The sequence below is a fragment of the Mycetomoellerius zeteki genome, unplaced genomic scaffold, assembly GCF_001594055.1.
Source record: "Mycetomoellerius zeteki isolate Tzet28-1 unplaced genomic scaffold, Tzet1.0 scaffold43, whole genome shotgun sequence".
Taxonomy (NCBI): domain Eukaryota; kingdom Metazoa; phylum Arthropoda; class Insecta; order Hymenoptera; family Formicidae; genus Mycetomoellerius; species Mycetomoellerius zeteki.
The window spans coordinates 161,406-175,835 of NW_017257424.1; positions in this window are offsets into that span (position 1 = coordinate 161,406).

Sequence of the window (14,430 nt, forward strand, 5' to 3'; positions counted from 1 at the left end):
CTCTGAAACGGAGCAAAAACGAGCATATGTCTATAGGACTTTTTTTCTTAGTTTTTTACTCCTCTACACGCTCCCGAAGTTTTGCGATTTAATTTGGAAACACCCTGTATATCCGACCACAAGGGCTTTGTCACGTGGTAATCGATAGTAGAAAAATTTGATATAATTAAGTAGCAGTTATTCATGATTATTTTCTGACGTATAAAAACGAGGATGTTTTATTCATATTATAAATGTAGACACATAAATAAGAAATTCTTATTCATTAAAAAAAAATGATCATGATTATATATCAATCTTTGAATTATTAATTAAAGTTTTCTTTTAAGGATATTACTTATTACCTGTATAATCCCTGCAATTTGAAATTTGAAATGTGTTAATATTTATATAAAAATAAATATTAACTATATACATATGCAGTTGTGTGAATTTTTATAGTTTACTTATATATTTGTTATAAAAAATAATGACAAAAATCTTAATTTTTTATATAAATAGTTTAAATAATCAAAATTATTTATATAAAGTTTCATTTCAATATAGAGATTGTTGTTTTAAATAAATGAAATTTATTTGTTTGTTTATAAAGTAATTAATCTCTATATCGCAATGAAACTTTGAATACAATTTTAGATTTTAGAATGTTATACAATTATAATAATGTTTCCTCTGTCATGATCGACATTACTAATTCACGAAATAGTTTGGGAATTTTCCAAATAGTTAGATATTTTGGCAATTCCTTGCATAACTTAGTGGTCGTGACATTACTATCGGATTTAGTTTCCCGGATGACTGCAGCGGCATTTTGTTATTTTATCAAAGAATCAACAAGGAATTTAAGCCAACGGTAGCCTTTAACATCGTAATCGTGCAAGACATGACCTGCGGCATTATTTGCTCTTTGAATCTAAATTCTGTGACATAGACGTTATTTATATTTTCTCGTATCTGGTTATATATGGTTGACCGGCACTGATTTTCTGCGCAATTTTTCTCCTTTGTCGGAAAATCAGCATAAGGGGAACGAGTAAAATTAAATGTCTTTGAGCACTCTGTGCGTTTCAGGTTCGTGAAACATGGTTGGACTCTGACGTAATTATATGTATATATATATATTCATTCTAAATGATTTAATGAATTTCCACACATTCTAGATCTCTTTTTACATTTTATATCAAAATCAAGACACTGTCTTGATAATGAACAAATCGATCTTGAGTGTAAAGATTTGTTGAGAATATTTCATAGGAATTCGAACCGTTGTCTATATATTGCTTAGGTATGATTTAGTTTATTATAGATCATTTATTGTTCATGATAATGATTGACAAATGATATAAATTGTGCGATAATTAACTGTTTGATAGTAAAAGCAGATCGAAATATATGCACATTTAGTGAAAAGAAAATTGAGTTTTTATGATTTAAAATCATCGTTGAAAATTTGTTCCAAAGAATAGGCCTAATCATAAAATTATATGTATATACATAGAAAACGCAGTTTTTGTAAAATATTTAAAAATTTAGCTAGAGAGAAAGAGAGAGAGAGAGAGAGAGAGAGAGAGAGAGAGAGATCTGAAAATAATTTTGTTAAACCATCAAAATAATTATGTAAAATACTTGAACGTTGATAACTATGCTCTCTTTAAAAGGTTTAAATATTCTAACAGTTTAAGCGACCTACATAATTTGGTGGTCTGAACAAAATTATTTTAAAATCTGTATCTCGTTAAATGTTTAGATACTTCAGCAAAACCGTTCTTTCCGTACAGTTATACTGCATATAATTATAAAATTATTGCGCATATTCTTGTTTTAACAAGTTTAATTTTGCTCTTGTTTATGTTTTAAAATATATACTTTATAAGAGAGAACCTGTCTGATCTCGGCGTGCGTAAAATCATGGATTTAATATTCACGTCGTAATGCAGATGATTGCTTCTTGCGTCAACAAGAAATTATTGGCAAAGGCACTGTACTGGACTTTTTTTCGACCTCTTTCCATCTCTGCGTGTGAATACTGCGCGCTTTGCGTGCTTCGTAAATAACCAGAATTTGATTGTGCGCTACTGCGTGATTCAATATCGTATTGAGCTGTGAATAAATATGCTTTTCGCGATTGCAAAAAGCGCCAATGAAATGCGACAAGATTCAATAATTTCAAATTGGATATTATGGATTGCAACTTGCGCTTCGCATCTCATTTGAAAAAAAAGCACCATATTCAGCATGAAAGATCCAATTTTGGAGTCCAGATCAGCTTTGTTGTTAAATGCATCTCTCATGCACAGAATATGTATTACTATCGTACTTTTTCTTAATCATTTGTTTATTTATGCCAAAAATAATGCGCTTAATTGATCGCATTATCCTTACATATTAATCTCAATTAGCCCCAACGGTTTAAATATAAAGAAGCACGGCGGAAAGCTTCTAAAAATAAAAATGAAGGAAATGTAAATAGAAGGTAAGTAGAATAAAAATAAAGGTATATTATTCTCTCCTGAATTTCTTTTTCTTCGGATAATCTTTCTTTTAACTTTGCTTAGTTTAGCTTATTTATTATTTAAATAATCCGCTTAAAAATGCGATGAAGTTGCGTAATATTTCTTGTGTAATATATATGTGCTGAAACTTCCGAAATTCTTAAGGGTAAGTTGTCTAAAAGGGTTTCGTGTGTCTAAAACAGTTTTAAACGCTGTCGTTTTGATATCGTTGCAAGACGTTTCTGCTCGGTTGTAACAACCAGCGTGAGAAAAGATGGAACAGAGACGAAATCGAATCGGAGTTTCCAACCAATTCGTGTCTTCGCCTTCGCTCTTCTCTCACCGCTCTGACCTCACCTCACAGATGGGGTAGTCAACTTTTTTCTTAACACGGTATATTGGGATGAGTAACAGATAGTTGGATTCAGTTAAGACTTTATTTTTCAATTTCCTTCTTCAGCGTTTTCTGTTACGACTCACCATCGGGATGAATCCTTCGATTACTGTAGGATTGTTAAATGATGGCGTAAACCGTCTTCTCTTATAAATGTTTTCGCACGTATCTCGCACGACAGAATACTACGTGTGATTTTTCAAACTCGGAGAAAAGTTTTCACAGTGCCAATTGCCATAAGCTTCTTATCGCGGCTAGGAGGATTATCCTTTCTGGTCAACTTTCTAGTAAAATATATCTTAAATAATTCTGTATAAAAAAAATTCTGTATAACTTTAATTCCAATTCAATGTCGTTTTAATACAATGTCATAAATTACGATTCTCTCTCTTTTCTAGCTACAGAAGATCAAAAGATTACAAAGATGAATACATTTATTCGTTGCAGTTATTTAGAATACATTTATGTTATAGTTGCAATGATGTGTTACATTTTATTATAAAAATTTTTCTCATTTTTAATTATTTCTATTCATTTTTCAAATACAGGCAAGATTTTAGTGGACATTCAGTATCTTTTATTTCCAAAATAGCTAATTATTATATAAAGAAAATTGTTTATTAAAATTAATAAATGGTGTGATAAAAAAAATATAGAGAGATAAAACAATGATAAAAATATATCGAAATTCATTGCTAACAAAACGAACTAAAATGTAAAAATGATACTAACAAACTACACGTTTTTGTCGGAGAATTAAAAATTAAATTTGTTTACAGTTACGTTGCGCAAAATATTTCCATGATTATGTTACAAAACATTTCAACAAACTGATGCCGCTCATGTTTTAGACAAAATATTTGAAACAAATAATTGCGTCCGACGATCTGGACGCGACGCGAGCCATTTGCACCCATACAAATCACGATGACGCGCGATATTTCTCGGGCTTTTATTGCGGAAAACACGTAGCAGGCCGCGTAGTGCCGCGCACACTCAAATCACGTTACATTTCGCCATTTACCTTCACCGGGCTCGCAGATAAGTACGTCGTACGCGCAAGCGGACGCGAGTTGGAAGCACGCGCTCGCTCATCCGTTAATCATATTTCGCACTTGGAACTTTTCCGCGCCCCCGCAATTTACCCACGGCGAAATGAGTTTTCCTATTTTTCAGTCACCGCGCGACCTGGTCAACGCACGTATCATTTTCTGTATGCTGGCCGTCATTCGTCTTCATTCGTTAGCCTTTATCGATGTTCGTTTCTCTCGTTGAGATACCCAGGGCGCTAAGAGACATTTTGTGAACAATATTTTTTATCGATTAGATCATTCAACTGGCGGTTCTTTGGTCGGACAAGATAACATGACAATGGTGATAGAAAGAAATAGCAATACGATTTTATTTGTTAAATTTTTCGCAATGTTCAGCACGATAAAAATTGTTTTATATCTGCAGAACTACGTTAAAACTGGAGAACATTTGAGAAAGTAAATAATTACGAATGCAGGTAAATCTTCGATATCACAACTTGGTACCGTTTAAGAGCAAGTGTGTTTTTCAGAGAGGATTTATTCAAGTTAAGTGATGAAAATATTGGAAGAGACTCTATAATCTGTATTTAGAAAATACACATATGATATACAATTTTTTGTATATACAATTTTCATATACTATTTTATATATACCTAACTTACTCTAAAAAAATTTAATAATATCAAGGAAGAAATTACACTATTTATGAATTATCTCCGTGTCTTGATACATCGTTACGTGCCAATGTTTCGTGAATATTGCAGTTCACTTCAGCAAGAGGAGAAGCAACCTGATACTGAGTCGTCTCTCTGGAGGATTCTCTTTCTATACGCTCAAATATGGGGGAGAGAAACCAAGAATTGCTGAGACTGGTAGATTATTTTCGACTGATCAATTTTCAAAACCCGAAAAGATGGTTTTCCATATATTATTTATGTTGCAGCCATTGTTTAGATCATAGAGATATTTATAACTGTAGGGATAACTGTATTTTTACAATTTCTCTGTATTTCCTTGAGATAGTTAAAATATGAGATAGTTAAGTATTTTAATGTTCTGTCAAGCAAATGTTAGGGGCTACGCACAATCAAAGGAACAGAGAATAAGAATTTCAACCTATTAGAAACTGTGTATTCTATATATAGTGCATCGTTTCTGATTAGTTGAAATTCTTATTCTATGTTTCTATATATATATATTCTCTATTCTTATTCCTTGATTGTGCATGTTTTAATCTAAAAATCACATTGATGTTTTTTCAATGAAGATTGACCATTCTCTCTATTTTTCAATGTAGAGTAAGATCGCATAAGAGTGCTTATCGCTCAAGAGTACAGTCGTGGACAGAACGGTTGCAATACTTTTTTTTAAAATGGATTTTGGAATGCAGCCTGCTCACCGAGCGATTGGTTTTTTATAGATTTATAATAAAAATAAAAAATGACGGGATGGCCTAAAAGTACGCACTTGAAAATTTGATTCATACCGTGAACAATCCGATCCGATAGTGATCCTGTAGATGATGATGATACAGTTTACATATTTTATAACGATCTGTATTTGAATCCTAAAGTGCCTATTCTGTAACTGTTAACGATTGTAACTCTAGCGTTACATAGGTTTTATAAAAAAGCTACACAATATGATACTATAACGCTACAGTTACAGTCGTTACAGAATAGACCTCTAAATCTGGTGAAAATTGAATCCAGTATCAAAACTGTTGGATCTAAACCCATATTGATTGCGCTGAGATCGACTGTTGATCAAAAACTTTACTTGTGTAAACTTTGCATATAAAAGATACTTCAATAAGTATTTATAAGGATTTATATTCAATCAAAAATAAATGCCTTTTTATTTTAATCAACTTAATTTTTACAATAAGCGACATTTTTTTTAATAGTCTCTTGAGAAGACCCAAAGGTACGCATTTTTATCTTCTTAATAAAATTAATTTTTTGTAATAAAGAATGTTTGTATTAAATTGATACTTGACAAACTTTTAGTTCAAACTATAAGGAATAGCTTAAGCAGCATTTTACTGCTCAAACTCGAATTCTTGTACAAATTATACATATATCATGAAAGAAAAAGTGCATACTCTTGGGCGATCTTACCCTACATTTTTCCGAACATTTTTAACAGCAAGATGTTTTGTACATTTCTGCCTAGAATTACACAAAACTTGTGTCTTTCTTTGAAGACTTGAAGACGATTTGGATGTTGTATTTATTTAGTATTCTGCTAATACGGTCTGTTGTTCTTTTTACATTCCAGACAACACACAATGTCTAGAAGACATCTTTATGATGCTTTTTAGATATCTTTTAGACATATATGTCCCAAAAGATGTCCTTATGATGTTGCTTTTGAAGCTTCCACGAGTAGGTACTTTCTATATACAGAAGCTATGCATTTTACGGGTTATCTCCGTGTCCAGATCCATTATTATAACGCTTTAGGCGGAACATCTTTATGATATCTTTATGACGTCTTTTAAGGAGGTTCTCCAGTCATAAAATACACATATATTAATATTTACGCTTTAAACAAACTACATACATGTGAAATAACATTGTGTCATAACATTCTGTTTTAATTGAGTAACACATTTTTATATAATAGATTATTTATTTTATTTGTTATTAGTTTTATTGTTATAAACAAAAATTTAAAAAAAATAACAAAAATCTAAATTTTTTTATATAAATATGTTATGTACTAAACATGACTTATGTAAAGTTTCATTGAGATTCACCAATTAGTTTATAACAAATAAATATTTTGTTTATTTACTGAACAATTAATGTTCAATGTAACTTTATATAAATATTTTTGAATTTATATGGTACTTATATAAAAAAATTGAGATTTTTATCATTATTTTGTAATACATTTTCATATATTTTTATTACAGTACAAATTAAAAAAAAACATTACTTTTTATTGAAATAGCTTTTGATCCAGATGGTAAAAAAATTTGAAAAAATTCAGGAATGCTTCTATTTTTATAACAAATTTATTCTCAAAATTTGATCAAGTTCCTATATTATGTCAAATGATTGGAGAACCTTCTTAAATATACGTCTTTTAAACATGTTGTCTGGAATATGGGAGATAAATAAGATTCTCTTTCTCGTCGTGCGATTACTATGTGTTTGTTGCCTTGCTTATCTGTTTATTATGATTATTTTATTTAGATATTTTTATTGTATCCGTTTTGTTGTAAAGCTTGTTTCAAGTAATTGAGTTTTATCTGTATGTGTTTTTTATCTGGCATGATAAATACTGTGTCAGGAGACACGGTAGTATCTCGAGTGTCAAGTACACATTTTACATTTTTTAAAATGTTTTATTATGGATGACTCAAACTCACACAAGTGGCTCAGTATCAGGTTGCTTTTCACCTTGATAAAATGAACTACAATGTTTATGAAACGTTGTTTACGAACGAATTTTATAGTGATATATCAAGACACAAAGATAACTTGTAATCTTCTCACCCGCATAATTTCTTTAAAGAAAATGCCCGTGGAAACAAAAGTATTAATTTAATATTAATAATATGTAGATTTTTCTATTTCAGTAAGGAATAATTAGCAGCGCGATCGAAAATGTATTTTGTATTGAATAAATAAAAAATATTTAAGCAATAATATTTATTACAGTCGACAAAACATAGCTAAAGAAATTCTTATTTATGCATTAACAAATAAATATGCGATACTAATTAAGAGCGGGGTGTTTAATCCTTGTCAGTTAAAATACTTGCTATATAGCAAATCATGGCAATAATAAACATTTCTGCTTTATTTGTTTCTCTTAGAAAATGTGTGCACACATTTTACTCTCCATTCTTCGTGCAACGTCTGTTCGGTACTGGCTTATCCATAAGTATATGGGGTGAATACGTTTCGCAGTGAATGCGAAAGCTCAAGACTCGGATTTGCACTTAGGTCTCCGGCGCGTGTCGCCCGCCGACGTTATTTGCAAGTGCGATATTACGGATCTGCGAAATCTAACTTAATACCGAGCGCAACAGATGTCGTGGTGTTATTGTGCAATATCTGAGAGGCGTTAATCACAAGATGCCTTGCATGTTCCGAGCAGGATGTCCGTTTCCTAGTTTCTCAATTCGGACCAGCAGCTGGCTACATACGTATTAAGAGAGTTGCAGAGAGAGAGAATTACTAAATCTCTCTTTTAACTATAAATTTCGTGATAAATTTTGCGTAGACTTTCATCGAATGCATTAATTTTCGATGTCAATGCACGATTATGTTATCGGACGTTGGTCGAATAAATAAAAGAGAGTAAAGAGCTTAAGAGGCGAATATTATTATTTATGGCCATATGATGAAGTTGTGCGGGCACACACACCTTTGTGATCTTTGTGAGATGACCAAAACGCATTAAAATTCCCTCGACAATATTCTCGTCGCGAATACTATATTCACAATCATCCTCCGACAACTCTGCAAAATTCATGCCACGCCGTTTAATTATCTCTCACGGACGGAGCGTCAATGAATATCGCAATCTGAATTTCCTCAACGCTCCATCGAGTGTCACTATCGATATTCAGAAAGGCTGAGTTTATCTTCAAAGGATCATTATTGCGGGGCTCGCGAGCTTTTGGGATAAAAGGCGGCGAATACGAGCGGCGGACGGCTACGATGAAGGTGCCATTCGGAAAAATTGAATATCGTCGAGCGCTATAACTTAGGAAATGACGACGAGCCGGGCAGTTCCGCGGCGTAGGATTTAAAAGTAAAATGCAATCTCAGCTATGCAAATCCCGCATAAATCGGTCGGAATATGCGAGTGGGCTGCCCACTCGTGTGCCAAGGATCAAGAATTTCTCTTGAGTTAGGAGTTCAAAAATAAATTCGATAAATTGCGCTAAGACCCTCTTTTCGCAAATAGTAATAATACAGGATAATCAATTTCAAGTGCATAATACAGAATGTCTTCAAGGTTTGGCTCTGACTCCGAGTGCTTTGGAAACTTGTGAATGGAGAAGTTAAAGATTTTAAGATTCTTGGCTTCAAATTGAAAGCTATTTGAAATTAAATTTTGATAAGGTCGAGATTTTGTAGAATTTAATATCAATTTTTCAAATAAGAACCTATAAAGTAGTCCTAAAAGGTTTGTGATATAATATTATTAGACATAATATTATTAGAAAGATAATATTTCAAATATCATTTTCTTACATATAAATTTTCTCGGTAATAATAAGAGCACAGTTAGTGGTACGTAATTAATTACATTCAGAAATCAATCGGGAAGTTCCGGTTCAGTCGCTTGTGCACCGATTTTTCTCGTTTAATTGCCAATCAAAAATTTCCTCTTAGTAGGTTTGCTTAGGGAGTAATTACATAGAATCTCAAAAAATTTCCTCTTGGAAGTTTGCTTAAATGATAATTAGATAGAATCTCAAATTAGAGATTATTATTTTTAAATGTCCAGAAAGTAGATAAAAAATCGACGATAAATTATTATTATCGTTAGATCGATTTCTAAAAATAATAATATCACGCACCCTAATACTTTCATTTTTTTATTGCCCTATTATTATCAGATGATTACCGGAAAACGTTTTTTTTCTCTCGTAAATTTTATATTTATATAGACAAAAATTATTTATAGAAAAAATACATTAATACATATTACAATTTCTTTTACAACAGAAAAGATATAAATGATTAATAACTTTTATATTCTTTTCTTTCTCCTTCTTCTTTCTTTTTTATATTCTTTTTTTTCTCCTTCTTCTTTCTTTTTATCTAGATCCAAGGAAAATGAGATTCAAATAATTGTTTTTAAATCTTTATTTTCTTCTACTTAAAAGAATAACAGCCAATAAATGTCAATTGATTACGTAGGATCATCTGCGTTCAATGAAACATCTATTCTGTTCTAATTATAGTTAATAAAAACATTTTGGATCTTCGCCAAACCGTCGTGGCTGCGAGTGGCATTCGAGTGGTGTGAAGGGTCGGGACACGTGGAGAAAAAGCGCTGACACAAAGCGTTCTACCTCTGGGATACCTGATGTATACCGGATACTCACTCGATGCAGCACACCGAACGCGCGATGTGTCCACGTTACTTCCCGATATACGATTAAATCCATTGTCGCGGCAATCGGGGTGAAATGTTTCCGATGCATTAATAACGCATAAATGTCAATCGGAGGTGGTTTCTGGAGCTCGGCCAGTGCGTTTGCTCGCTCGCTCGCTCGTGCTTCGAGCTTCCTCTATTTAGGAAATCCATCATTCTCCTGGGTCAACCCGTCGTTCGAGGCTTCGGTTGCTGGCCGGTGAAGTACGCGCCACCCCGCAGAGATGCGCGTTAACTTCGACCACGGCTGTTCCGGTGTACGCGAGAAATCCGATTACGGGCCAGTGGACACGAAACGAGATTGCTTTCGTCGCTCGCGCGCGCCTCCCGACTCGTTTTCTCGGGACAATGAATCGAATTTCTTCAGTCTTCCAACGTAATAGCAACTCCGCCGTTATAACTCCGACGTTAATGGGTTGTGTGATATCCCGTTATCGGATAAATTTTCTCAGCGAAAATTTTCGCTATTAAAACGTATATTGCTTCAAAAAGAATATTACAGCGTTGTGTGAGAGATCAATAATTTGAAAAAAAAAAAAAAAAAAAAACAAAGAAATATAATGATATTTAGGGAAAAATGGTATTCTCTAATTATCGAATTTAGATTAAAATCTATTCAAGCATGGATACGTTTGAAGTTATTATTTATCGTCATCAATATCATACATATATTATGTTATTATTATTCATATGGCAAGAAATGTAAAAATGAGAAAATTTTGTTTTACATATTATTAAATAGGCCTGCGAGATTAGATATTTCCCGAGATTTCCCAAGATTACATCCCAAGCCCGCTTGAGCGGATTTTGCTGAAATGTAAGCTTGTCATTATAGAGTGGTTTGGATAAAGTAGATATTACAAGTCGTTCTCTCGGAAACTACATGGGGGGTTTAAGTCAAACTGGGACTTTTATTCTCATGAACATAAGAATAAAAAAGTCCCGGTTTGACTTGAACCACCCACGTATTATGACAGAGACAACTATTAGGCCAATGATAGAATTCTTTTTGCAATTTAAGGATTTATTGAAACACTCCATTAAAAGTATTCTTGTGAAAGATATTTTCCATTACATTTTCTGACTGCACTTCTCTTCGGACACGGTAAAATATTTTAGATAAGGATTATCTATTTTTAAAAAAGCTATAAAGCATGGAAAAGTTCGTACATCATTCTACAAAAAAAAAATGGAAGTGTGTTCTTTTGCCTTTCTAAGGAGCCCGGCAATGGTAACTTATTTGCTTTACAAAGAGCTTTAACGGAGTTTAACTTCTCAAAAAAGAAGTTGTCGTTAATAGTCTCTGAGAAAGTAGCTTGTAGCATTTTACATGGATCTATTTTATATTTCTCGGTAGAGTATACTGATGCAAACTGCTTAATTCTTGCAAATTAATTGCGCTTCGTAATGAGTTCCGAGATGCGAGACCGTCAATATCATTGATGTCGTCCAAAGAACAAACTCTCTCGTGCTGTCCCCTCCTCAGACTCCTTTGATGAATTAACGATTCTGATACGCGGCAGTGCACTTGACGTTGTACTAATCGTCAATCGATTAGCGACCGATTATTATTCTCTCTGCAGAGAAAATTCCACACCACAATTAATGCCTCAATATTTTTTAATTTCGAGTTCAACAACGATATTTTCATTTTCGGATTCGACACGATGAATTACGTCATCAGAGTTAAAAAATCATAGAAATTTTTTTTAGAGGTATGTCGAAATAAATGAATTTTTACGCATGTTGCCACTCGTGCTTGTGAAATGTGCTCTGATTGAAATATAATTCCTTTTACGGTTGCCTCTTCATTAATAAATAATTGCATGTTATTTTAAATACACGTATTGCATGTTTTCAGAAAAAAAATGTATTTTATAACGGCTAAATTTAACACGAATATTTATTAAAGTGCAAATCAATAAGTTAGCTCTTTACATTCACAAGTCTATCTTATCACGCACGAATAAATCGCACACGGAAATGAAACTCAATTTCAATCACGAGAAAGCATTACTCCTAAAGTTCAGTGCGATGTATCTTGAATGCTTTCAAGATTTCGGAATTTTCGCTCTTAGCTATCTGGATGCTATATAATGCAGACACGTTCGTGCGGTTTGATGCAAGCTAAGACCTACCCGCCCCCGAATCTAATCGTATGCTTTGTGTTCGGTATTATACCGTAATAAGCGCGCTATTCGACGCTGTCGGGCATCTGATTGCAACATCAACAGCCACTGCACAATTAACTGCGCTCTAGCGGTTGCGCGCAAAAAATTTTAATTAGAGTCACCCGGATGCACGACATTGACGCGTTTACTCACGTTACCGGCGACTTTGCGTCGCTTTAATGTTCGTAACATAGGTTAACACGTAAATATGCCGCAGTAAAAGTTTTCATTATTGGATTATTAAATATAGCAGTACCATTTAATTATTTCTGACGACCTGGCAGATTATTTCGTTTACGCATATTGTAAAATCCATTTAATGTTTTCGTAGGAAGAACAGATTTAATAACATGCACAAATTGTATTAATGCACAATGTTTTTTAATTAAATAATTATATATAAAAGTATAAAGGGGTATAACAAATTATTTTATCTTTACTATTATATTTTATAAACAAAATTGTATAATAATAAAGATAAAATAGTTTATGTTATATCTTTATGCTTTTACATAAATTATGTAATTAAAACATTTTTGCAATTGTTATTAAATGCAATTGTTATTAAAGCTCTTCTTCCTACGTAAATATTAAATGGATTTTGCAATATACGCAAACAAAATAATCTGCTGAGCCGTTAAAAATAATTAAATGGTACTGCCGTATTTAATAATCCAATAATGAAAACTTTTACTGCGACAAATTTACTATATTCTGTTATTGTATATTATTATATTGTACACATAAAATATAGTAAAAATAAATAATTTATGCTATACCTATACACGTAAAACTACTAGAACTGTGATATTACCATCAAGGGTATTCACGAACTGTATCGGACATTGTCTGTACGCATTTGGATTATACATAGGCGATCATTTACCGTGTTCTCCCTCGGGTACAGCGATAAATAAATCTGTTTCATTCGTGGAAACTATTCTGGATAATGAAATGTCAATGTGGGGAGGCATATGCCTGCGCAACTAATTAACGACAATGTGCACAAATGCATAATTACGAGAATTCGAATCCCTCACTGCATGACCTATTTTGATGTAACTACTAATTTACGATCAGATAATCAGAGAATTCCTTGGAACAGGTGCCTCCAGAAATCGTGGAGCTGGAACAAAGTGGAGAATAAATAATAGGGTCTCTCGAGCAAATGGATTAATATAAAATAAGACATAATCCAATGCTTTGCAAATTTCAATTATTAATGTGTGACTTTAGATACTTATAGCCCTCGTATATTTTTCTTTCAGCGATATAAAAAAGAAATTTTAAAATACGCGTAGTCGAAGAAGCTGAACGCTTATCTCAAGACTTCAGGAACCGTGTAATGCGAATTTAACGACAATTTAGTATCTATAAAAAATCCGGTATAATTTACGAGCAATCAGCATTTCTTTAACAGAGTAAACGTATATAGCAATCGGTTACCATGGATTTTCACGCAAATCTATTCAGCTCACGTCTATCCCCCCAGATTTACTTTATCTGCTGTTTTATCAGAACGTCTTCAACGCGGCGTTTTTTTTTTACTTGTTTTGTTACCGTATAAAGGGGGCTGCGAGTGATCTCGACGTAAAGAGTCGATCGTAAAATTTCTTAGAAGCGAAACACATCGGCCGCAAATGTGGAAGAACGAAATACACAGCGAGTACTTAGTCCAGTAATCCCGGCTGATAGGAGGCTTTCAAGCGGCAACAAACGCCGTGCAGGATAGGTAGATAAAGGCAGATGTGTTGACGAGCAAAGAGCGACGACGGAGAAGCTGGATCTATTAAGAGAAGGCCTTCGTGCCGAGATCTAAAGCCACCGTTCCAATTTACTAGATCGCGTAGAACGCTATCATGAAGTTGAACGTGTTCTTTTACTGGGATAAATTTAATATATGTCGCCTCAGAGAGAAATGTGTGTGTGTTGGCTTATTTTTCACATACAAGTCTGTATATAAGAAAAATGATGGTATCTCTCTCTTAGATATCAATTTTAGTATTTAATTATTTTTGGCGGACAAAATTTTAAATCTTTCTCCCTAATGGAGCAATAATATAAGAAAAGACTTCTACAATATTCCATATCTCCTATTACTTATTTATATAGTATATTTACATAAGGATTTCTACATTCGTAAATCATGTTCGGAAATTGATTATTCAAAAGTATTTGTCCATCTTAATTTTTATATATCCTTTTTTAT